The sequence below is a fragment of the Petaurus breviceps genome, unplaced genomic scaffold, assembly GCF_028583685.1.
Source record: "Petaurus breviceps papuanus isolate PSGF00001 unplaced genomic scaffold, PetGlider_PUasm1.0 188, whole genome shotgun sequence".
Lineage (NCBI taxonomy): Eukaryota > Metazoa > Chordata > Mammalia > Diprotodontia > Petauridae > Petaurus > Petaurus breviceps.
This window is the reverse complement of record NW_027185804.1, coordinates 2,367,100-2,391,351: the sequence shown is the minus strand read 5'-3', so window position 1 is coordinate 2,391,351 and position 24,252 is coordinate 2,367,100. Positions and strand designations below refer to the sequence as shown.

Here is a 24,252-nt window from a genome sequence, read left to right as displayed (position 1 = left end):
CTGTGTTTAAGTCCATACTTTCAAATCTGATCCCCCTTTGCCTTTAGTCCTTACAGAAGCACCAGGAGGCATGAAGGTCCCCCCATGAAATTATGTTCCAAATTCCTTTAAGGGTTGTGCGTCTCTGGGATATGACTCTTAGGCACATATTAGGGAGATGACAAGTCATGCCATAGGATGGCAGCCTCTAGGTGTGTGGGTAGAGTTGTCAGGAGCTCCAGGTCTTCGGTGTCTAAGATCATCACTCAGAGTTGATGTGTGTTCCCTCAAAATATCCTCTGCTTCCCCTCCCTCTACTTGTCCTTGGTGATCTTATGACTGCAGGATCTGGTAACTGGGTTAGGGCAGCAGCTGATGAGATATATAGGAAGGGCTGGGGACAGGGAAGGGAGGTCCTGGTCTTGCACAGAGCTATGGTCCCCAGCCTTTGAAGTTGGCAAAAGTGACCCCTTCCCTGCCAAGGTCCTCAGGCAGAACAGATCTACTTATCAGAGAAGAAAACTTCTGAAAAGCTCATTTGCACTCAAGCGTACCTATGACCACCCTCTCCAGGGTCATGGCCATTCTAAACAAGTCTGGAAAGAACAAAGGGATGATTCTGATGGCCCACTTACACCATAATTCTATTCTCTACACACAAGAGAACCACAGTGGCTGAAGTACCACACAGTTAAGCATGTTCAAACTGGGATTCTAATAAATAGTTTAATAGGGTTTATGGGGCATAATGGCAGAAAGACAGTGAGATATACTTGTTAATCAAGGGAGACAAAGCAGCTTGATGGTGACAGACATAAACAATAAACAGGACTCTAAGCAAGATGGGTGACTCTTCTTAATTTTTGTTCTGGTTCAATTTCATTTGCATTCTAAGTTCACAAGGACCTGGGGAATTTCTAACTCCAAGACAACTAGTTGTCTAGGACAAAGGTCTGTGATTAAGTCCCAGACACACAAAATTAAGAGAAAAGTCTTATTCATAGCCTATGGATACCCTGCTTATTCTTTATCTAGTTATAACAGTCCTTCTTAACCATTGGCCATGATTAAAAAGCTGCCAATCTGCCCTTATAATGGAGAGAATTTCTAGTAACTGTGACTAACAGATGACTGATATGCAGCTCTGAGGAGATTAAGTCCAGAATTTGGGAGTAAGACAACACCCAACATCTATCAGACAAAGCATATTGATTTGCCCAGACAGGAAAAAATAGACACAGATTCTTAGGTGTAGGTCCGAGAGAAAACAGTACCCAGAAAGAAGCAGACATAGGGAGAGCAGTGAACAATGTGACTAGAAAACAATGGCAACTCTGTAGCACTGTAACAATCAATTAGCTCTCTCTGTGTGCCCTGGTCATTTGTGAACTTTATGTGCATGTCCACATGTGTAATCCTCATGAATGTAATCCCCAAAGAACATGGCTGTTCTTTCTACTGGTGGTACATTCATTTATAGGAGGATATATTCCAGATTTATGAGGGATATGTTTTATTGTTACTTTTCTTGCTATGTTATTTCATTAAATGCCTTTGCTTTACATTATTTGTGTCCTCTGGAAGACTAGTAAAAGGAAGCACAGGGGTGGGGGCTTGGAAATTGTGCTTTTGAGCTGATGTGAAGCCATAGAATACTTTGAACTTGAGGTAGCTTCTCTTGGGGTCTCATGTGTAAAATGGGAATGCTTTGGGTGCTACATTCCTTTTCATAGAGGGATAAGCATTTATTAAATACCTACTATGTGTACTAAGTGTGCTAAATACCTTACAAATTTTATCTCATTTGGTCCTCACAACAACCCTGTGAGGTAGCTGCTATTATTATCATCAGTTGATGTAGTTGAGGAAACTAAGTGGTTAAGTGACTTGCCCAGGGTCACACAGCTAGGAAGGTAGAATTTGAACTTGGATCTTCCTGACTCCAGGTCTAGAGCTTTGTCCATTGTACCACCTAGCTACTTCCTAAATATTCAGACTTTTGAAGAAAGAATGTTTCTGTGTGACATGACCAGTGAGCATTTGTTTTGTGATAAATCAGGCTGTGTGAGGATTAACTGAAGTGAAGACATAAAGCTTTGGATGGAAGGTGGTACCCAGGGGCTATAATTTTCCAGCTTTGCTGTGGACAAGAAACACAAATGTCATTGAATCCTGCCTTTTAATCTACTTCTCTTCCTATGCCTTCTTTAGCGATACAGTTGTACCTTGTCAGGAGTTCAACATTGAAGTTTTTAAAATAAATACATTTATCAGATCTGATCCATGCTCAATAAAATTGTGTGTACAGGGAAGCTAGGTAGCACAGTGAATAGAGAACCAGCCCTGGAGTCAGGAGAATCTGTGTTCAAATCTAGCCTCAGACACTTGATGTTTATTAGCTGTGTGACCCTGGGCAAGTCACTTAACCCCCATTGCCTTGTCCCCCTAAAACATGTGTATGTTTAGTGGGTTTGCTGGAGAAGTAAGTTAATAGAGTTTTAGTCTGAAAGTTTATCTCTCTGTCTCCATCTTTTTCTGTCTCAATTTGCCTATCAATCTCTGTCTCTTTCTGTCTCTCTTGTCCTTCAGTGTTCCCTCCCCTTCTTCCCCAATCCCTTTCTTCATTCTCTTCCAGGAAGATAAATCCTAACCCTCCAGGAAAGCCTAGCAAGTCCTCTGTCTGGCTGGAGTCTATGAAGTCAGGGTTGGGGTAAACAGAGGCTGGACCAGCCTGGGCTAGAATTATCAAGAAATGAGTTCCCATCTAGAGGTTCCTTATGAGATCACAAGGAAGCCCAAGTCCCTTTCCTGCTTTGCCTTCTATCAATGAATGAATGTAAAAGCATTTATTAAGCACTGACTGTGTACCAAGCTTCGTGTTGATCTCTGGGGAGACAAAGATAAACTGTAGGACAATGCCTGCTCTTAAGGGCTCCCATTCTAATTAGGAGCGACAGTGCAGAAAATCAGGGTCCGCTGCAGAGCAGATGGAAAGGCCCAGAAGGAAGTCTTAAGGTTTCAGTAGTGGGATGGATAGCCAAGTACAGAGGTCCTTAAGCAGGGGGATGCTAGTAAATGTTTAACAACCATCTCTCTGCAAATGCAAACCTCACTTTGAAATTTAACCTGCATCATTAACATTTTCTCTATCACTTTCTTAAGTCTAAACAATCATCAAAACAATAAATCAAGTTCTGATTTTTGCCTATTTCTGAGAGGCAATGCTCACATTGAAAATTTAATGATCAGCTCTTAAAAGCAGGTACGTTCTTGGCTCTAGGATACCCTTGTGACCTTAGATTACATAATATTAGCTAGCATTTATATAGTATTTACTATGTGCCAGGAACTGTACCAAGAGCATTAAAATGATTATCTCTTTTTATCCTCATAACAGTTCTGGGAGGGAGGAAATATTATCCCCATTTTATAGGAGAGGAAACTCAGGAAGACAGAGGTCAAGGGATTTGCCCAGGGTCTCGTAGGTCAGATGACAGTGATAGGGAGCTTGGAGGGGGTAAAATAGGGCGGTGGTAAGGACTGGAGGACCATAGGAAGCAGTGGTGTGATATATGGTAAGACCTCCAAGGAAATGGAGTTGTTGACTCCCATCTCAACTAGGTCTTGGGAGGAGCCAAGCAGCCCAGGTGAGGGGGGAATGCAAGGAGGAAGGGTGCCCCTAGAGGTGGTGAATCTTCCCATCACCTCGCAATGTTCTCTATTGCTTTTACTATTCGTAGAAGTTTTTTTTTGAGAAACTTGAGGGTCCTAGGCCTATAGAAGAAGACTGAAGAAAAGGCTAAGGAACATTTTTCTACCATGGACCCCAGAAATAAAGAGCAATTTAGTAAATTTTTGGGGGGAGTGGAGTAAAAAAATACAAAAAAGTTCCATTCATCTTCTTAAAATTAAGAGGCAAGAGAATAAGACTGTATTCAATAAGTATAATAATGAATATATGCTTTGGTTTTATATATTATGAGCAAGAAAGAGAGATACACACAGAAAAAGAGAGACGGAAAGACTGACAGAAACAGAGACAGACAAAACCACAGAGAAAAAAGGAGACATGGAGAATGTTAGAGACAGACATGGAAATAGAGACAAGGAGACAGAGGCAGAAAGAGTGTAACAGAAAGCACAAAGACAAAACCACAGATGAGGAGACGGGAAGGGAAACAGTTTTACATACATACATACACACACACACATACACACACCACCCACATGCACAGAGACTTAAGAGATAACACTTGCCCCAAAGCCAACACTTACTAAATTGTTTTAATGGGGAAGAAAACAAAAGGCTACCCTCAGCCTCTCCCCGGGAGAGGGAAAGCTGAGTCAGGAGCTAAGGCAGTCTGGGTGGGAGCCTGCCTGAGGGTGACCATGGGCACTCAGATGGGCCATTGTGGTCCCACGTGCTGGTGGTTAGTCCACTACCTTCCTCTGGCTCCCTGGCCCACACCCTTTGTGGGAAGGCTCCCAGGCTCCTGGAGTTTGGGGATGGTGGTGGTGGGGAAGAGGGGAGAGGGATCAATGTTTAGGGGCCAGATGCCTGATTCTGGGGAGGGCTTGTCTGACAGCCTGTGCTATACCCTTCACCCATCATTTCCCACCTCTTCCAAGAAGAGAAGGAGGCGTGTTTTCTCAACTCTTCTCTGGGGCCAGGCTTGGTCATTATAATTACACAGCATCTAATTTTCTAGGATGTGTAATTAAAGAGATGGTTCATGAGGAAATGGAGATCACAGAAGACCAGTATGGCTTCAACCAAAATAGGTCAAAACTGTATTTCCAGTGTTGATAAAATGGAAGGTTAAAATGTTGCTGATGTCTTTTACTCCTTGTTTTTCAGTCATGACCCACTCTTTATGACCCCATTCAGGGTTTTCTTGGCAAAGATATTGGAGTGGTTTGCCATTTCCTTCTTCAGCTCATTTTACAGATGAGAAAACTGAGGCCAACAAGGTTAAGTAACTTGCCCAGGGTCACACAGCTACTAGGTGTCTGAGGCTGAATTTGAACTCATATCTTCCTGACTCTAGACCCAGTGCTCTAGCCACTGTACCACCTTGCTGCCCTGTTTTGAGCTCATCATTTTGCTATCCTGTACTTTTCTTGTGAAGAAAATGGAGAGTTGAGGGCTAAATGACAGTACATTGAGATAGATTTGGAATTAGTTGAATGACCAAATGCAAGGACCTGTCAGTCATTGATGGCTCCATGTCAACCATGAAGAAGGTCTCTAGTGGAGTGCCCCAGGAATTTATGCTTGTACTTATGTACTTTTTAAAAATCAGTTATTTGGATAAAGGTATAAATGGCATCTGCATTGGATGGCAGTCGAGATTGAAAAAGATCATGACAGGTTAGACTGGGCTGAATGGAGTAAGATGACTCTTAATAGGGATAAATGTAAGTAAAGAAGTTGGCTTCACAGCTGCAGAATTGGGGCAGTCATGGTGAGAGAGCAGTTCATCTGAAAAAGAACTGGGGGTTTTAGTGGACTACCAGCTCAGTTTGATCCAGCAGTGCTGGCATCGAAGCAAAAGAGTGAATGCAATCTTGGGCTGAGCTAAGAGGAGCGACTCCCAGAAATAAGGAGGAGACAGTGTCCTTGTCCTCAGCCCTGGTCATACCACACCTGTAATATTGGGCTCAGCTCTGGGCACTCCATTCTAGAAAGGATATTTGGTAAGTTGAAGCACATCTAGAGGAAGATAACCAGCATGGTCAAGGGTCCAGAGTCTATGCCCAGTGAAGACTGATTGGAAGAACTAAGGATATTTAGCCTGCTGAAGAAAAGGCTCAGAGAGACACATGTTATCTGTCTTCAAATAATAATAACAATAATAACAATTAAATTTTAAAAAAGGTTTAAGGTTTGGAAAGACTTCAGATACATTATCTCATTTGATTCTCACAGCAAATTTCTGAAGTAGGCAGCATTACTGTCCCCATTTTATAGATGAGGGAATTGAGGCTTAGAGGGGAAGGGCTTGAAAGGTTGTTGGCTCAAAGAGGGAATGGATTTGTTCTGTTCTGTCTCCAGACAATTTGTAGAGATCTTAAAAAGGCAAAATTAGTTTTGAGGAAGGGAAAATGTTCCTGACGATTATAATTACTGAGCTCAAGTGCCATTTTCTACATAAAATCTTTCCTGATCCTACTGGCTGCTAATCTCCCCCTCCCTAACCTACAGCTTTATTTACTTTTAATGTATTTTGAATCTACTTCTATGTATGCATTTTCTCCTCAGTAGAATGTAAACTCTTGAGGGGAGAGGCTGCTTGGTTTTTGTCTTTGGGTCCCTAGCCTTAAGCACAGTTCCTAAAGCAGAGTGGATTGATTGGTGGATTGTTGCAACATGGGATGATCTGCCTTAGGTGGTAGGAAGGTGAAACATTCCATCTCACTGGATGTCTTCAAACAATGACTGAATGACTATTTCTGGATTGTGCTGTAGGAATTGTTTTCTCGCTATGGGCTGGACTAGTTAACTACCGAAGGTCACTTCTAACTTTAAAGTTCTGTGATTTTATCTGCATTTTATCTATGGTAGCTACATTATACATTGGATTTCCTTATTCCCTTTTTTAAAAATGATAGACCAAGAGTGTGAATGTCTCATGGACCAGGATGGAAGAATTTAGATGTAGAAGCATGGTTGTGGACCCAAGGTCCAAGTCTAAAGAAGATAATATGGGATTTATCTTGTGCGCTGGGGTGGTGACTAGAGAGGCAGGCAAATAGTTGTTTGCTCTATGATGGGGCATTTTTGCTGCAACTTCTGATTTGAGATTTGTAAAAATGTGTGTTCAAACCATGCTGCTGTGCACCATACTCTGCATATATCCCTTTTATGTGCTGTCTTTCCCTCACTAGAATGCAGTCTCCTTGAGGTCAGGGAATATCTTGCTTGTTTATATTTGTATTTTTTCCTTCTTTTTTATTTTAAATTCATTTATTTTTAGTTTTCAACCTTTTCTTTGATAAGATTTTGAGTTCCAATTTTCAGCCCTCCCCAAGACGGTATGCAATCTTATATAGGCTATACTTGTGCATATATTTGTATTTTCAATTCAATTCAATAAACATTTATTATGTGCCTACTGTGTACGAGGCACTGTGCTAAGTGCTAGGTATATAAAAAGAGGCAAATACAGTCAATAAGCTTATAAGATAATATTTCTAGCACTTAGCCTAGTGCCTAGTATGAAGTAAGTACTTAATAAATGCTTCATCTGTCTGTCTGTCTGTCCATCCATGTCTATTTGTGTGATGCAGCACAGTGATATCAAACTCACTTAGAAATAGAGGCCACTCAACACTCCTTGGGCAGCTGTTGGCTCAGTGGATAGAGCACTGGGCTTGGAGTCAGGAAGATCTGAGTTCAAATTTGACTTCAGACTCTTACTAGATATGTGACCCCGGGCAAGTCACTTAACCCTGTTTGCCTCAGTTTTCCTCCTCTGCAAAACGAGCCGGAGAAGGAAATGGCAAAACATTCCACTATGTTTGCCAAGAAAACTCCAAAAGGAGCCTGGAAGAGGAAGTGCTGAACAAAGAACAACAATAAACAATTGACTCCAATGACCACATAGTAACATTATCTATATTTTATTGCATTTTTATTTATTTTGTTAAATATTTTCCAATTACTTATGGTTGGGCGATAATCTACAAGAGGGTTGCCCCAAGCATCTGGCCCGTGGGCTGTATGTTTGATGTTTCTAATGTAGGGAATAAACTCTGACTCAAGAGTCTAACTCTGCCACAAACTCACTGTAATCACCCTGGGCAAGTCACTTGACCTTTATGGGCCTCAGTTTCTTCAACTGTATGATGGTATGATAACTTCTACCTCTGCCTACCTTATGAGTGTTATGTGATAAAAATACAGCAATATTTAATAATTTATAAGTGGCAAAGCCTATTGCATATAGTCAAGTGCTCTACAAAGATAAGGGAGTTTCACAATATGCAAGATGATAAAGTTGTGTCTTGTCTCCTTGCCCCTCTTCCTGTAGCTGCCGCCAGCATGGCCCCTGGCAGGTGGCTGTCAGGATGCTTGCTGAGGGGGGTGGCCAGCCTCAGGGCTGTTGGATGGAATTTCAATTAAAAATTAAGCAGGGTGGTTGGACTGCTTTGGAGGTGGGGGGAAGGAGGCAACATTTGGGTTGCCTTCCTCTGCTCATTCCTCGTGGCCCTTGCTCAGTAGCTGAGCTCTCTGCTTCAATGTGAGCCCTAAGGCCTTGGGAGATTGCCCAGTCTGGCACCACAGAGGCCCTGAGAGTCTGCTGCAACTGGACAGAGGGAAACCATGGACAGAATGAAGAGGGCTTGGGGCCTTGTGAGAGGGTCTCTGTAAGAAACTCAGTCCATCATTCCCATCTTGGATCCTTGGATACATACTGGCAGGGGAGATCTGAGGAACCTGGGTGAATGTCATGAGAGCCCCCCTGGAACCAAGAGAGTGGGGCCTCTCAGGGAATGGAGAAGAGATAGCAGAGAGTCATGGAAGGTGGGGCCCATGGAACCGAGGAGGCAAAACCAAACAGAAGAAACCTGGAAGCAGAGTATGTGTAAGTATATCTGTATGGAGACCAAGGGGAGTTAAGTGATTAGTCTAAGGTCAGTAGAGCTATAATTGGATGTCATATCTCCTGACTCCTAACCACTGCTTTCCATTATAATATGCTGGCCCTTAAAATTTTAGAGCATGGCCTGTAACTCCCCATTTAGAGGTAAACTGAGGCTTGAGGGTTCGTGTCCAGCAGGGGGAAAGGGGTGGATGAGTGAAATAACTCCCTCCCAATCCCTGAGAAAACAGATGGTTGTATGGAGGTATGGCCTTCCAATAGGTGGCAGCCATCTGGGAAATGCCCAGTCTGGAGCATCTGCTCCTGAGGGGTGGCACCTGCAGAGGTCTAGATCAGCTGGCCTGTGTCTATGAACTCTAAGGTTCTAGGTTCACAGCCTCAATTCCAGTTTAATGTCTGGATGGTTTGAATGGAATAGAGAATGGAGCTGTGATTTCATTAACATAGGCAATGCCCACGTGAGGAGACTCTTTCCTAAACAGGTCAATCAATACTTTTGCCTAGAGCTACGGTATTGAATAGAAACCTTATATGGGGGTCTCCGAGGGTCACATACCTTGGTTTTATTGCATTTTCATTGATTTTGTTAAATATCTCCAAATTACATTTTAATCTGGTTCTGCAGCACTCCGAGAGTGCAGTGTACCACATATATTCTTGTGTGTTTGACCCTTTTGTCCTCAGACTCTGACAGCCTGTGTGACCTGCTCATGCAGGACAAACACAGGACTTCCTGGCTCCAAGGCTCCTGTTTACTATGCTGTGCTGTCTCTCCTGGGAAGGGAGGCCTGTGAATCTGGGGAGATTTCTGTAATGGAATTGATGGAAGGAAAGCAAATGACTTAACCTGAATAAGAAAAGGCCTAGGGAACGTGGGGCCCATGGAACTGAGAACCGAGTAGAAGGGCCCTGGAGGTGCTTAAAATGACCTTCAAGCCAATGGGAATGAAAGGAAAGTTGTACTTAAGACGAGGTGATCTGGGAGGGACCTCAGAGGTCTTCTTGTCTAAAATCTTCATTTTAAGATGAAGAAACTTAAGCCCCCCTAAAGTTAAAATGTTCAAGGTCACAAGGTAGCAAGTAGCAGAGTTGGGATTTGAACTCTAATACTCTTTTCACATAGGAACATCTCCTTTCAAGATAGACCAAGAATAGGCTGAACCTCAAGCAACAGGAGCAGTGGATGGAGCATGGGGCTTAGAATCAGAAAGACTCAACTTCCTGAGTTCAAATCTGCCCTCAGACACTTTCTAGGTATGTGACCCTGGGCAAGTCACTTAACCCCGTTTGCCTCAGTTTCCTCATTTGTAAAATGAGCTGGAGAAGGAAATGGCAAACCCCTCCAGTAACCTCAAATGGGGTCATGAAGAGTCGGACACGACTGAAATGTCTCAACCACAACAACACAGCAAGAGGGTTTTAGGTCTGATATTTGTGAGGGGTGCAAAGCCTTACGAAAGGGTCTGAGGGAGGCTATTCCCTGCCTTTTTTCTAAGATCAGGGTCAACGACTTGATGGGACTGACCAAGGGGGCAAGGCTATTGGCTTGAGAATTCTTCATTGTGTGAGATTCTGTGTCAGATAACCAGAGGTCACTTGCCCTGATCTCTCTAACTGACCCTAAAAATGAGGACCACTTGAGGTTAGCAAAAGTGTTTGCAAACACACTTAGGTCTGTGGGCCCTGGGGAAGCTGGAGACTGAGCTGGGTGGGGACTTTGTAAGGAGAACACCTGTGTTGAATAAACAGGGTCACATTCCAGGCATTTTGTGGTCGATAAAACGGCTTCTTCTTTCTCTGTTTCCAAACACACAAACTCTTTACTTGGACAGTTTCTTTCTTCTGCGGTTGTTTTAAGCTCCATGGGAAGAGATCCCAGCAACCTTGCTTTCACTTTCCAGATGTCGGTGCGTCCATCACAAGTCTGACTTCCCCCTCTCTGTGCCTTTCAGTGACTCAGGTCAACTTTTCCGGGAAAGGAGCTGGCATCTCTTTGGCCTTGCCTGCTCCTTCCCTAGGAGGGTTTGGGGGGGGGGGCAGGGATTGTTGAGCAGGGTCTCTAATTATGGCTGACCACTCTCCAATTGAGGTCCTCACCACAGAGCCAGAGAAAGAAGTTTCCACTGCCACGGGATACCAAAATAGACTCATTCCATGGCCTCTTGGAGGGGAGCCGGCCTGAAACTATGCAGCCAGACATATGAGGGGATGGTGCTCGTGATGAAAGCACATTTTGGAGTTTGTAGACACATCTAGTCTGAAAGTCCGAAGGCCAGGGACAAGAGTAGTGGCAGGGTGGGAGAGGGGCCTGGGCCAGCCCCTAGGGCAGAAGCTGAGACCTTGGATGTGTGTGCTGTGCCTCTGAGACCCCCATGAGAGACCCTCTCTGACTGCTCCCATCTCTGAGGGTAAGTAAGAGCCTCTCTCTGTCTGGATTTAGGGGGCCTGAGCCTAAGCAACCAGGCTCTGGAGGGAGAAGAAACTCCCCTGGCCAATTTTAGCAGTTTTTTTTTTTTCAAGAATGCATGCATGTCTCACTGTGAGCAAATCTGAGTGTGTGTCTTAGTATATATGTGTGTGTGTATGTGTGTGTGTGTGTGTGAGAGAGATAGTTTGATAATTTGTGTGTTTCAATGCCAACCTAGAGTAGCTAAGACAGTTCTGGTGCTAGTGGAAAAAAGCTGATCCCAAAGCACACATATATGCAATACGCACACCAGATCCATACACAGGACACGTACACACATGGTCTGTAGCACAGATGATCTCTACCCTCCCTTCTTCTAAGCGATTGAGCCATCTGAATGCTTACTTATGGGGAAGACTAGAAGAGCTCATGGGCAGAATGGGGAGAGGTAGAAAGAGATCCCTGCTGATTCCTTGGCTCAGGTGGTGAGATCGAAGGAGGGGGGGAAGTGACTGGATAACGTACAGTAAGGGCAAAAGTTGTTGGTGGATGGGAGATGGAAATGGGAGCTTGGGGGATGTGCTTTCCCACTGGGCAAGGAGGTATCAGTCGAAGGAGTGGGGATGGGGGTATGGCAAGCTGGAATCCATGGAACCAGCAGAGCCAGAGGTTCTAAAATGTGAACTGTTGTGGTTGGTGGATGGGAGGCTACTGGGCCTGTCTGAAGAGAAGGACAGAGATGGATGCTGGGAACCAGGATATGGGGTCAGGGTGGGGAGAAATGACCCTGGGAGTGGAGGCTGATGGAGAGGCTGCTTCTGAAACTGAGCTGAGACAGGGAGGGTCATGGGAAACAGCTGTGTTGAAGGACGGCTCAGGCAGTGAACAGTCTGTTGGGGGCTGCAGGGAGGGCAGTTTTGACTGGGAAAAAGGATTGTAGTGGGAGTCCAGCTAGGAAGGCTAGCGTTCCCAAAGAGCAGCATGGAGAAAAAGTACTTTATTTAACTGAAACTAAAGAAGTTCGTTTTGTGTATGAAGTTGAGACAGAGCTAGATATTTGAATTTAGCAAGGAGTTTGTAGTTTCTGGAGGAGTGTAGTGTGTCAAGGCTGGGGTGCTAGACCTGGAATTAGCATGACCTGGGTTCGAGCTCTGCCTCTGACAGATATATGCTGCCTGTAGGAGCTTGGGCAACTGTGACTGACAGCCCAGAGGCCCAGGCTATACGCTACAGGTGCCTATCTGCATCAGCTGGGATGTTACGCTGGGCGTTACCTATCCTGCTGAATCACACAGGAAAAGCTTTGTTGGGCAACATTCATCCTAGAAGTAGCCAAGGGTTTGCCTGGAGAGGGTGTATTAGGGTCAGGATCGCAAAGGCTGTGGTTCTCTCTTGATGCTCCCATGGATCAAGTGGTGTAAGTGGGGATTAGCTTTGGATCATGTCCCAGCATCCTTTGCATGTGGAATGCGTTGTTGGGGAGAACGAAGAGTCCCATTACCGTGTCATTTCTAGGATTGTTGGATGAAGTGGGAAGAGAAAGGAATAAGCACCTACTATGTGCCAGCTACTTTACAAATATCTTATTGCATCCTCACAACAACCCTGTGATGTTAATGCTGCTATTATCTCCATTTACAATTGGGGAAACTGAGGCACAAAGAGGTTTAGTGGCTTGCCCACAGTCACACAACTAGCTAGTGTCTGAGGTTGGATTTGAATTCAAGTCTTCCTCAAACCAAACCCAGTGCTTTTTCCTCTGTGCTACACAGCAGCGTCTTCACGGTGATCTTAATTCCTTGGTCTGGCCAAGCTTAGGAGACAGAAAGTTTTGGTGGGACTGGGGGCGTTGAGTTGTTAGAAGGAACAAGTCAACCTGAAATTTCTGTTTGAGCTCCTCCCTAGGGACATAGGGGTAAATGGTCACTGATTGTGGCTGGCATGGGTGTGTGGGTCATTGCTGCCCCACCAAGGAGAAAGATGCAGTGCTGTTTGTGGCTACTTAGACAGAGGCTTCCTCAGTCTTGAGCCATCAAATCATTTGTCCCATTCTGATTTGCACCATTGGCTTTACCTGGGCCCTAGCTGTGACTGGGGCCTGGAGACCATCAAAGGCTCCAGGAGTGGTTAAGAAGGCATCAGCAGGAGATGGGTCCCAAGTCATAGATTCAGAGGTGGGACAAACCTTAGATGCCATCTAGTTCAGGGGTTCTTAACATTTCATTGAGTCATGGACCCCTTTGGCAGCCTGGCAAAGTCTATTAACACCTTCACAGAATAATGTTTGTTGCCTATATTCATAATAGAAGGAAATGCTAAATTTCAGTTATGTTAGTGATAATTAATATGTAATTTTTTTTTCCTGCTCAAATTCATGAAGTCTATCCACAGATTGCGGGTTGAGGTGGGGGAGGGCTGTAGATCCCAGGTTAAAAACCTTGACTCTCATTCAAGCCCAAGGAGGATATGCCTTGTTCCAGGCCACACAGGCAGTAAGTAGAAGAGCTAGGATTCCAACTCGGGTCCTTGGACCCCAAACCCAGAGGTGATCCATTGCACCTCACCCTTTCTCCTATGGGTGAGAGCTGGTGGCTACCCAGGTTAGAGCAAGGACTGAAGCTCTAGTTGGAGCAGAACATGAGATTTTAGGCAAAGATGGGGGTGCCAGGAAAAATAAAAAGAGTTCTGGTGGCTCTGAGGCCCAAGAGTAACTTTATTCCTAGAGGATTTGGAGGTCTAGAAGGTCCCATATCTGGGTAGAATCTTGGGTTGTTGATGGCCCCTTTCTCTCAATGCATAGGTTCCCTGAATTGACTGGAAAGTAGGTATCTACCTTGAGGAGACTGGGAATCATGGTCCCTTTTCCTTAATGAGAGCAGGGAACCTAATATATTCCAAGAGCCTGGAGCATGAGTCAAGGTTTCTGGAGTTATGGGCTAGCCATCCCTTCTACTCATCTTTTTGAATCTCTGCGCAGGCCTTGAGAAGGCTTCCCAATCTATCTGAAATTCTAGAATTCCGACTTATACTAGGCCTTTCAGATTCTCTGGAATCTGCCATCCAATTTTTGTATCTCAGCTTTCTTTCAAATTTTCACATTGACCAAGTAGTCCATCTTGGTCTTCATTGAAGTCATTGATTAAAAAAAATTATCCTATTTTGTGAGGGTATGATTATATCACCACAGATCAGAGCTGGTAGGGATCTGAGGGCTCATCATCTTTTCCTAAATCTATGACCCAACCTCTCTTGGCCTGGGGTTCTCCATTGTGGTCTTTAAGGTCCCATTAAGTTTCAAGACAACCCATAGCTACCAGAATAAAATTGATGTCCTTTCCCAATTTGGAGGAGAAAAGGTGATAAAATTACATTTTATTTTTTAAATTACCAAGCATTTCTTTTTTTCTCTCCCACATAAAAAGAAAAATCAAACCCTAGTAATCAATATGTATGATTATGATTATGAAAATTCATTTATTAGCCTTGTGCACAAATGTGTGACTCATTCTTGCATCTTTAGTCTATCATGCCTCTGTCAGGAAATGGTAAGATTCTTCTTATCTGTCCTCTGGAATAATGGCTGATCCCTGCATTGGTATAAATTCCTGAGTCTTTCAAACTGTTCATTTTTTTTGTAATGTTAGAGTATACATTGTTCTCCTGGTCCTGCTGCATGAATGTGGTCTTGAAATCAAATGAATGGGGATGACCCATGATTCTTCTAGGTCATGAGTGTCCCTAGTTTCTCTCTAGTGCCATGTTTGTCTTTGGGTAGGTGCAGATCAGCTTGGTCCCTGTTCTACCAACTTTTTTCGTCTGGAATCTGTGTTCAGATATTCTCAGGGGCACCATTCTTTTATTATTAACCAGGAATTACTGAAGCTCTGATTTTGCTTTTAGTATCTGGGTATGTCTAGGAGAAGGACATCTCTGAGAGGGCAGTAGCTGGCAAGGTAATGGGGATACCACAGATCTTGTCCATGTCTCTTCCTGGGCTGTCTCCTAAGAGAAGGATGAATTGCTCCTGGTAAGGACATGGGATGTGGTCTCTCCAATTAGGGTAGCTCAAGGCAAAGTATCATTTGTACTAAGAAACTAATTTGGGCCCATAAATGATTAAGATCAAAGGATGAACCAGCTGTCCTAGGAGCTTCTGTGATGATACCAGAGACAATTGGAGATGTTAGGAATGTGATAGTCACTGAGGACTTGATAAAGGGTAAAAATCCAGGAAGAACAGGAGGAGAATGAGAATATAAGATGCTAGAAGCAACAAAGAACCCTGAGACCCTTCCCTGCGGTAGTTGATAGTCCTACTTCCTTGGTGGGGAGGGGGGCAAATCTCTTGAACCCAATGGAAAGTGAACTGGCGATCATGAGTAGATTGGAAGCTATCACCTTTTGTCTTCCAAATTGGGAAAGGACATCAATTTTATTCTGGTATCTATAGGTTGTCTTCAAGCTTAATGGGACCTGAGAGAAGGTTCCTGAGCTAGCCACCTCTCCCACATATCCTTTCCTTGAATGGATGATCTATTGGACTTCAGAGCAGAATTTCACATGGATTCTCATTCAATTCCAGATGGATCACAAGGTCATAGAATTATTTCTGGAAGAAAAGATCTAGTATAACCCCCTCATTTTATGGATAAGTCTACCCAGACCCAGAGATGTGAGGTTACTTGTCCCAGGTCACATGATTAATTAAGTGACAGTCAGCATTCACCCATTACTTCAAATTCAATGTTCTTTCCACTCTACCAAAATACCAGAGTCCCAGCCTAACCTCCTAGCCCTTCCAGATGATCTAGGATTTTTTATTCTGCCACCCATTCTATGGGTTCTGCCTTAATTTCATTCCCTAAATGGCCAAACAGTCCATCTTGGTCTTCCTTGTGGCCACTGATAAAAATTATCCTATTCTCATGGATATGTGACCACATCATAGATTCCTAGTGCAGGATGTCAGAGGGGATCTGAGAAATCTGAGAAATTGTCACGTTCTTCAAGCCTCAAGGCTGACTCTGCCCAGGTGAACCCATCTGCGAATGTGTGGATGGACAAATTGATGGAGGCTGAGCAAGACCTCTCAGGTCATAGGAGTCCCCAGCTGCTGCCTCTTATTCTGTTTGTCTCCATCCAGGAGGGTAGAGGCCCAGCTTTTCATGAAACCTGTTATGGGGGGATATGTGGAGACCCCATTTCTTTGCTGTGCTTTTACTGTAGTATATGGAGGCCCTGTTACTGTTTTTAATCACTGGCTGTGATTAGAAGAGAACCTTCTGTTGGGTTTGGGTGTTGGGAAAGCAGAAGAGTCAACCCAGCTCTTGCCTATTCCTCTCCCTGGTCTGCTCCTGGAGAGCATAGGTATGAATGGCAATAGATGAGGCTGGTGTGGACATGCAAGTAGAATATTGTCCCTCTGGTGAATTTGGTCCTGTGAGGTTTTCTGTCAACTGAGCCATAATCTCTCTTGATTCCAGATATTCCCTGGACACTGGTTGGGCCAAGGTACCCACAAATAAGCCTTCCCCAGAGATGTTTTATGTTCGACTTGCAAAATTGACTTAATTTGGGCCCTAGGAGTAACTTAAACCTGGGGACCAGAAGAGACCATAGGGGGTTTGGGGATGATGTTGTTGAATGTTGGGGATACCAGGGAGGTGGCAGGTTCTGGAGCCTAGTGGAGAGATGAGTGTCCAAATACAACCAGACAACATGAAATGTCTGGGGGAGATGAGAAGATTTTAAGAGTAACAGAGAGTTCTGGACCCCTAAGGCCCTTGTACAGCTTGCTTCCTGGAGGAACAGAAAGCTTAGAAGTAGTTGAGACCTCATGTTTTTGTCTTCTGGGCTGGGTGGATTCTGGGGTTCTGGACAGTTATGCTTTCACAGTGGCCAATAATTCAATGGGAGGTAGGTGGGCCACCATGAGGAAATTGGGAGAGAAGTCTTTGCTAGGAGAGTTGAGGATGCTAGAGAGGTGGCAGTCACTGAGGCCCGGGCTAGTGCTGAAGCATCAGGAGGAAACAGATGAGGAGGTGAGGTGTCAAAGGACACTGGGCATTCTTGGATGTGGCTCCAAGTTAACTGATTCCATCGTAAATCTTTTTATTTGTTTATTTACTTTTAGTTCACAATATTCAGTTCCACAATCCCTTGAGTTCCCAAATTTTCTCCCCCTCCCTCTCCTCCATCCTCCCCCCTCCCAGGTGGCATGCAATCAAATATAGGATCTACAGATACGTTTACATTAAACGTTAGTCAAGCTGCAAAGAAGAATTATAACCATCCATTGTAAATCTTAAGCCTTCAAAATAGTGTTTTTGCAATCTTTGCTTTTCATCTTGGAAAGGGCCCGTTAATCAAGTGTCCTTTGGCTTCATTCACCATTCCTGTGAATCGTCAGACCAAAACAGTCTTTCCTGGTTACCACTCTCCTCTATGTGTTGTTTCTGCTTTTAGAATGTAAGTTTCTTGAGGACATAGACTGTCTTTTGCATGCATAGAACTTAATAGTGTCACATAAAAATATTTTTTCACTCTCCCTCTCTTCCTCCCTCCCTCCCTCTCTTGCTCCCTCCCTCCCTCTCTCTCATCCTCCCTGCCTCCCTCCCTTTCTTCCTTCCTCCCTTCCTTTCTTCCTCCCTTCATCCCTACCTCCCTTCCTCTCTTCCTTCTCTTCCTTTCCCTTTCCTCCCTCCCTTTTTCCTTCCCTCCCTCCTTGTGCAATGCTGGGATGGTCATCACTGTAATTTAATGTGCAAGAGTTTGACAAGCACTTTATCAATGCCTACTAAGAACCAGGCATTATTCTAGGTGTTGAAGCTACAAAGCCCCAAAAATGAAACAATCCCTGTCCTCAAGGAGCTTACATTCTCTTGGGAGAAAATATGTATATAGAGAAGTAAGTTTTAATATTTATTAAATCTAAAAGAACTTGTTTTTTGGGGGGTGGGGGAAGAGAAAACTAACATAGTAATAGAGAGCAGTAGCTCAGAGCTTGTTAATCAGTAGTTAGAGCTAGTCCAGACCACTCATGGAAGGATGTCGGTTCTCAATGTGCAGCATTTTGTGGTCCCAAGGGATAATAGTTCTTGCAGTGGTTTGGACTCCACTTGGAAGGCAAGACTAGAGAAGAAAAGACTTTGGAAGAACATGACCTCTGCCTTTAAATATCTGATATACTGCTGGGGGGGAAGGGAAGAGACTTCTCCCAGCACTAGAGAAACCAGGACAAAACAAGGAGGGGGGGGGTGAGAGTTACAGTTATTCTGGCTCAAAATAAAGAAAAATTCCTCATAACCAGAAAGATCTAAAAAAAGAAACTGGACTCCTCGGAAGGGCGAGAGTTCCCTGACATTTGAAATCCTCAGGTGTATTCAGGAATTCGGTTGAGGGGATTTCTCCTCTATGGGCAGGAGGTTAGTCTAGGTGACTTTTGAGTTTCTTTCCAACTTTAAAATTCTATGCTTCATTGATTAAATCCTGCATTATGAGTCAAATGCTAACATCGCCCATGAATCAGGAATGGAAGGGAAAAGGAGAGATGAGAAGTCCTTGGGGCAAATCGTGGCAAGGTGGAATGCTTGACTGGGATCCAGGAGGTCTGGGATCTTCTACTGACTCACTTTGTGACCTTGTTTAAATCACTTACTTTTTTGGGACCCGACTTTCTTCATATATAAAATGAGGGTATTGGGTTTGATGGCCTTTAAATTTTCTTCTAGCCCTTTCTGGGCTGATTCACTGACTCTACAGACTGAAAGAATGTTTAAGGAACAAGTGTGGGAGATGACTTTGACGTAAGGCCCCCCTCTCTGATTGCTGGAGGCCAGGCCAGTCAGGCAGAGAAGGAGCAAAGTGTGGTGAATGAATCGAGCCTTTGAAAGTTATTCTCTACACTCTCTGTGGACTTACATTGCTACCATTTTCCCCTCATCTCAAAAGATCAAGTGTCTGAGAGCCTGTGGGAGGATGACCCCTTGTCCTCTTTTGGCCTTGGTTCTGTGGTACTGCCTGCCAGGCAAAGCAATCGGGTCAGCATTAACGTCAAGGCTTGTGACCTCAGGCAGGTCACATCATCTCACTGGGTCTCCCTTTTCTCTCCTGTTAAATGCAAAATTGTATTCCATAATGTCTAAGGTCCCTGATAAGTTTATCCTTCAATGATTCTGTGAGACGTCGGGAATGCAACGACCTCTGGACATCACTACTGGTTTTAAAGATTTTGATTGTTTTTTTGCCCAGCATCAGGATTAGTCTGTCATTGACCTTGCCCATCCCTCTGGAGGCCCAGGGTTGGGAATGCTGTTCTGAGCAGAGTAGGGGGAGACTCAGGAATGTGGGTCCTTCCCAAAGGCTGAGGGAGAACCCGTGTGACTCCTCCCAGTGATGGGCAGGACTTTCTAGCCTTCCCAAATGATGCTGCTGACTCCTTTAACCTCTTCTTCTCCCAGCTCCCAGCTCTTGAATCAGCTCCCTTCCCCCTCTCTCTCTACCCTGGAATTTTTCAGCAGGAAGTCTTGACCAGGTCTGCACTCCATTGAGGTAGGCCAGCGTGGGACAGGCAGAAGGGAATGATGGTGGCTCAGGGACTGGAATGTTTCTCTTAATACTGCTTAGGTTTGGGTTTGGAGGAGTCAGCACTGTGGCTCCAAGGCCTTTCCACGGCCATAGGCAATACTTTCAGCTGAGGAAATGAAGGTTTTATCTTACAGACCAAAGAACCTGGTTTTTTGAAAACATTTAAAGTGCATCCTGTGGTTTTGGTGTATGTGTTTATAGAAGACCATGTATGTTTTTAAAGTATAGTGGAATTAGGACATTGGGGAAGGGTTGGACTGGGCTACAAAATGCCCTTGCTATTATTATAGAAAATATGGAGAGATGTGAGCTAGGAGAAAGTATAATGAGATGGATCAGGAGCTGATTGCATGAAACTGAACCCAAAGAGTAGGCCCCTTTATAAGAAGTCTCTGCTAGAACACTCTAGGTATCTATGCTTGGCTCTTTACTGTTAAATATTTTTTTCAGTGATTTGGCTAAAGACACAATTGGAACTTAATCCAATTTGCAGATTGCCCAGAGATGTAAGGGATGGTTGATTTGTCAGACTGAGGACCCAAAATGATCTAGAACTTTAAGCTAAATAGAAAAGGATGAATTTTATTTGGGATAAATGTAAAGTTTTACTTTGGGGTTCAAAAAGTCAACTTTGCAAGCATGCTAGAAGGTGAGATGTGCTTCTAGATTTCATCTAGAAAAGAGCTTGGGGTTCTAGCTAGCTGTGAATGAGTGATTGTGATCTTAGGCTGTATTAAGAAAGGAAGGAGTAGGGAGGCAATAGTTCTTCTGCCTTGGTTAGACCACAGGTGGGATGTTGTGTTTAGTTTTGGATATAACATTTTAGGAAGGATGTTGATGAACTAGGAAGCATCTAGAAGAGAGAAACTAGGATGGTGAAGGGACTGGAGATCATGCTATGTCAAGATTGGTTGAAGAAACTGTTTGTCCTGAAGAAGAGAAGGCCTGAGGGAGATGAGAATGGTCTCCAAGTATTTAATTGAATTGAAGGGTCATCACATAGAAGAGATATTAGAATTCTCTTTGGTCCTAGAGGGCAGAGCTAAGAACAATGGGTGGGAGGTACAACAATGTGCATTTTGGTTTAATTCGAGAAAAGATGTCCTACCAATCAGAGAGAGAGTTTCCCAAGAGTAGAGAGGGCTGCCTTGGGAATGAGTAGGTTGGCTCTCCCTAGAGATCTTTGAGCAAAGGCTAGATGACCACTTGGTGGTATGTTTTAAAGTGGATTCTTATTCAGGTTTGAATTGGAATGGGGGCTTCTTGGGTGCCTTTCATCTATGAAATTCTATGATTCTGGAGTCTGGCTTGAGAAATAATGTTTGGAAATAACACCTGGGCTTCACATTCAGTTCCTTCCCTCCCACTAAGACTTCATTTTGTGATATAAACTCACTTAAAAGAAACCTAGATTAGGAGTCTGGGAACCTTGGGTTTTCATCCCATCTGCCACTAAATGACTGTGTGACCCCAGGAAAGTTATTTTCCCTCTCTAGGATTCGCATTACCTCTTTATAAAATGAGAGGGTTGGGTTAGGTGGGTTTCTTTTCTAGCTCTGACATTTGGAGTATACCTATTGGGGGGCAGGCAGATCATTGGGGGCTTCGTGGGTGATAACTGGAAACTTGGGTGTGGAAGGAGCCTCAAAGGGAATCGAGTCCAACCCCTTATCTATTAAATTGTAGAGAAATACCAGACTCTTCATCATGATCTCAGAACTTAGCACCTTTTATGTTTCACATAGGAAAGTCACCTTGTCCTTGCAGCCTGGCTTTTTGTCTTCATACATATTGCTCATACACACATTAAACAGGAGAGTTCCCATGTCATTTGAGTAGGTGTCTGGGAGCAAATGGACAATTCACTCTCCTTCTTTTGTGTTTGTTGCCCCACATGTAGCTAGCATGGCACCATTACCTTCTTTTAGACCAATCTGAAGGCCAGGAGGGGGCCTATCAATAATGGTCTAGTTCCTTAAAGTGTACAGAAATGGGAGCTAATATCATTGTTATTCCTTAAGGATTCTCTTTAATTTTTTTTTGGTTTTTTTTTTTTTTGTATTTGGATCACCTTAATTTTCCAAAATCTGTCCTGCCATTTTGTATTTATTTTCCCAGATCTACCCTACCCTTCCCATACACACCTCTAGGAAGGACCCATTGCTTAGAGCAATAGTTTGGAAAGAAAGGGAAGAAAAACAAGTTGACAAAATTAATCAACACATCAGTCAAGTCTGACAGTATGCACACAGTTCCATGCCCGTAGTTCCTCATGGTCACTAAAATAACATAGGCTTGGGTTTTAATTTTAATTTGGGGGGAGCAGGGGAAGATGTTTTTTCACAGTAGCATGCACAGAACATTATCCTGAAAGGTTCTTGGTCAATTTCTTTAGGTCAACGGTCCTCAGCTTTTCTAATTATCACCAAAACTAGGCACCGATGAGGTTTGGAGACCCTAACTGGAAAAAAAAATGAGATGAATGAATGAATGAATCACTCATTAAGGGCTCACTCTGAGCCAGGCGTTGTGCCAAACAAGCAAGTAATACAGTCCCAAACAGACCTAATGGAATTTATATCTCCTGGGGGTAGGCAGTACATGAAGGAGACATAGAAAGGGATGAGGTATGAGGAGGAGGGCCAAAGCATAGACTGAGGGATGCAGAACTAACCAATCATGGGAAATGATCAGGATGGTGGTGTGGGTCCGATAGGGCAGCAGATCACCTGTCAGAGTCTAGCTTCTTTACAAACAGAGAAACTGAGTGCAGGCAGATCCTATTGCTGCTGCTTTTAACTTTGTGTGTGTGTGTGTGTGTGTGTGAGAGAGAGAGAGAGAGAGAGAGAGAGAGAGAGAGATGAAGGGAGAGAAGGAGAGAGGAAGGAGGAGAGGGGGAGGGAAAGGAGAGAGGGAGAGGGAGAAAGGAAAAGAGAGAGGGGGAAGGGTCAGAGGACAGAGTCCAAGTTCCGTTGAAAGGGGATGAAGAAATGCCAGGGAGGTATGACTTGAAGGCCTGGTTCTGATCAAGATCAAATGAAAGTTCAATGGTTAGAGCACAAGTTCCCAGTGGCAGAATCAGAAATCTGGTGGGAGGGAGGAGGAGGAAGATGGACAGAATGTAAAACAAGAAAACAGACAAGCTGAGCCCAAAGGGAAGCCTGATTTCCCGACTCCTAGTACTGGCCACAGCAGAAGGCAGGCTTTGCACCTTTGGGCAGCGGCTTCTCTCCTGCTTGGGCCCAGACAGGAAATTCCTCTTAGAGTGGGTGCATCTGCAGGGACTCATTGCTGAGGCGACACTGCCAATTAGTGGTCCTGGGTCAAAAGAGGGACTCCCCACCCTTGAAAGACACCCCATCCCTGTGCCATCTCCCCCAAAGGCTGATCTGAGAGCCTGAGGCATAGGAGCCCACACCTGCTGCCTGGGGCTTCTTGGGACATTGCCAAGAGAAGGAATTTCTCTTTTTCCTCTTTCCTTTTCTTCTTTTCAAGCTGAACTTGGCCTTCATGGAATTTGCAGAGGCAGAGGGAGGGGTGGAGAGGAGAAAGGAAGCCAAATACATTACTTGAAAGCCAAGCAGGAAAGTAAGCCTGCCTCACCCCTCTCCAGACCCTGTCATTTCGGCTGGTGGATGGTGTATAATTTGCAACTAAGACATCCAAACTCGTGTTTCCTGAACAGTATGAACCTTGGGCTGGGACCGACTGGGTCACATGAGGTGTATGAAGGGAACTGGAGCAGAGGTAGAATGGGGGACAAGATTGGCTAGGTCTGAAAGTTTCTGTGAAAGCTTTAACCTGCGCTCAGACTTTTGGGACACCCTGTATACATACAGCATTAATATAGATTAGCTTCGGGGCCCTGGGCAAGTCAATTAACCTCTCCTAATCTGTTTCCTTATCTGTAAAATGGGGACAATAATAGCATCTACCTCACAGGACTGTTTGGAAGCTCAATGAGGTGGCATGTAAATTGCTTTGCAAATTTTAGAGAGCAATTTAAGTGCTAGCTACCAGGAAGTTAACAATACATATATATGTATATAGGTACATATATATGTGTGTCTATACCTGCATATATACATACACATACACAAAATAGTGAAATACATGATAGTTGGGAAGGAGTTCTGGGTCCCCTAACCATGGTTGGCCCTCCCTGAATGCCCACTTCCCACCATTCTCCAATCTCTTTTCTTGGCTCCTCCCATCCTTCCTCTACAGCAGTACTGGAACCCAAGTCTCAGTGTTAAGCCCTGGATAGGCCTGCTGCCCCAGAGCACAGGTGCTGCTTCCCTGGAAAGGGCTAGGAGGGTGCCTTGGCATTGGAACTAGGGGAAGGGGGCTGTATTGGGGGCTTCTCTGAATAGAAGACTCTTCAACAGAGGTTGGGCCATTTCACCAATCTGCTCTGGTTTGTCTGTCTCTCTCTCCCTCCCTATCCCTTCCTCCCTCCCTCCTTCCCTTTCTCTCCCCCTTCCCTTCTCCCCATTCCCTCCCCCCTTTCCCTCTCCCCCTCTTTCTCTCCCCTGCCCCCTCTCTCCTCCTCTTTCCCCCCCTGACTCCCCCTCTCCTTTCCCCTTTCCTTTCCTCTCTCCCTCTCCTTCTCTCCTTCTCTCTCTCCCTCTCTCTCTCCCACACACACACACACACACACACACACACACACAC

At 44.4% G+C, this 24,252-nt stretch overlaps 1 protein-coding gene across 4 annotated transcripts in view; it reads left to right on the top strand.

Annotated features, from left to right (window-relative positions):
• Positions 1-10,409: 10,409 nt before the first annotated feature.
• Positions 10,410-24,252, top strand: part of INSC (INSC spindle orientation adaptor protein) — a 174,540-nt gene continuing 160,697 nt past the window's right edge. The window contains exon 1 of one of the 4 annotated variants that reach the window (XM_069091146.1): positions 10,410-10,993. The gene's annotated coding sequence lies outside the window, so the exon portion shown is untranslated. Of the gene's footprint in view, positions 10,994-11,348; positions 11,475-19,303; positions 19,543-24,252 lie in introns of those variants that run through there. The other 3 variants (XM_069091144.1, XM_069091147.1, XM_069091145.1) reach the window with 3 other exon arrangements.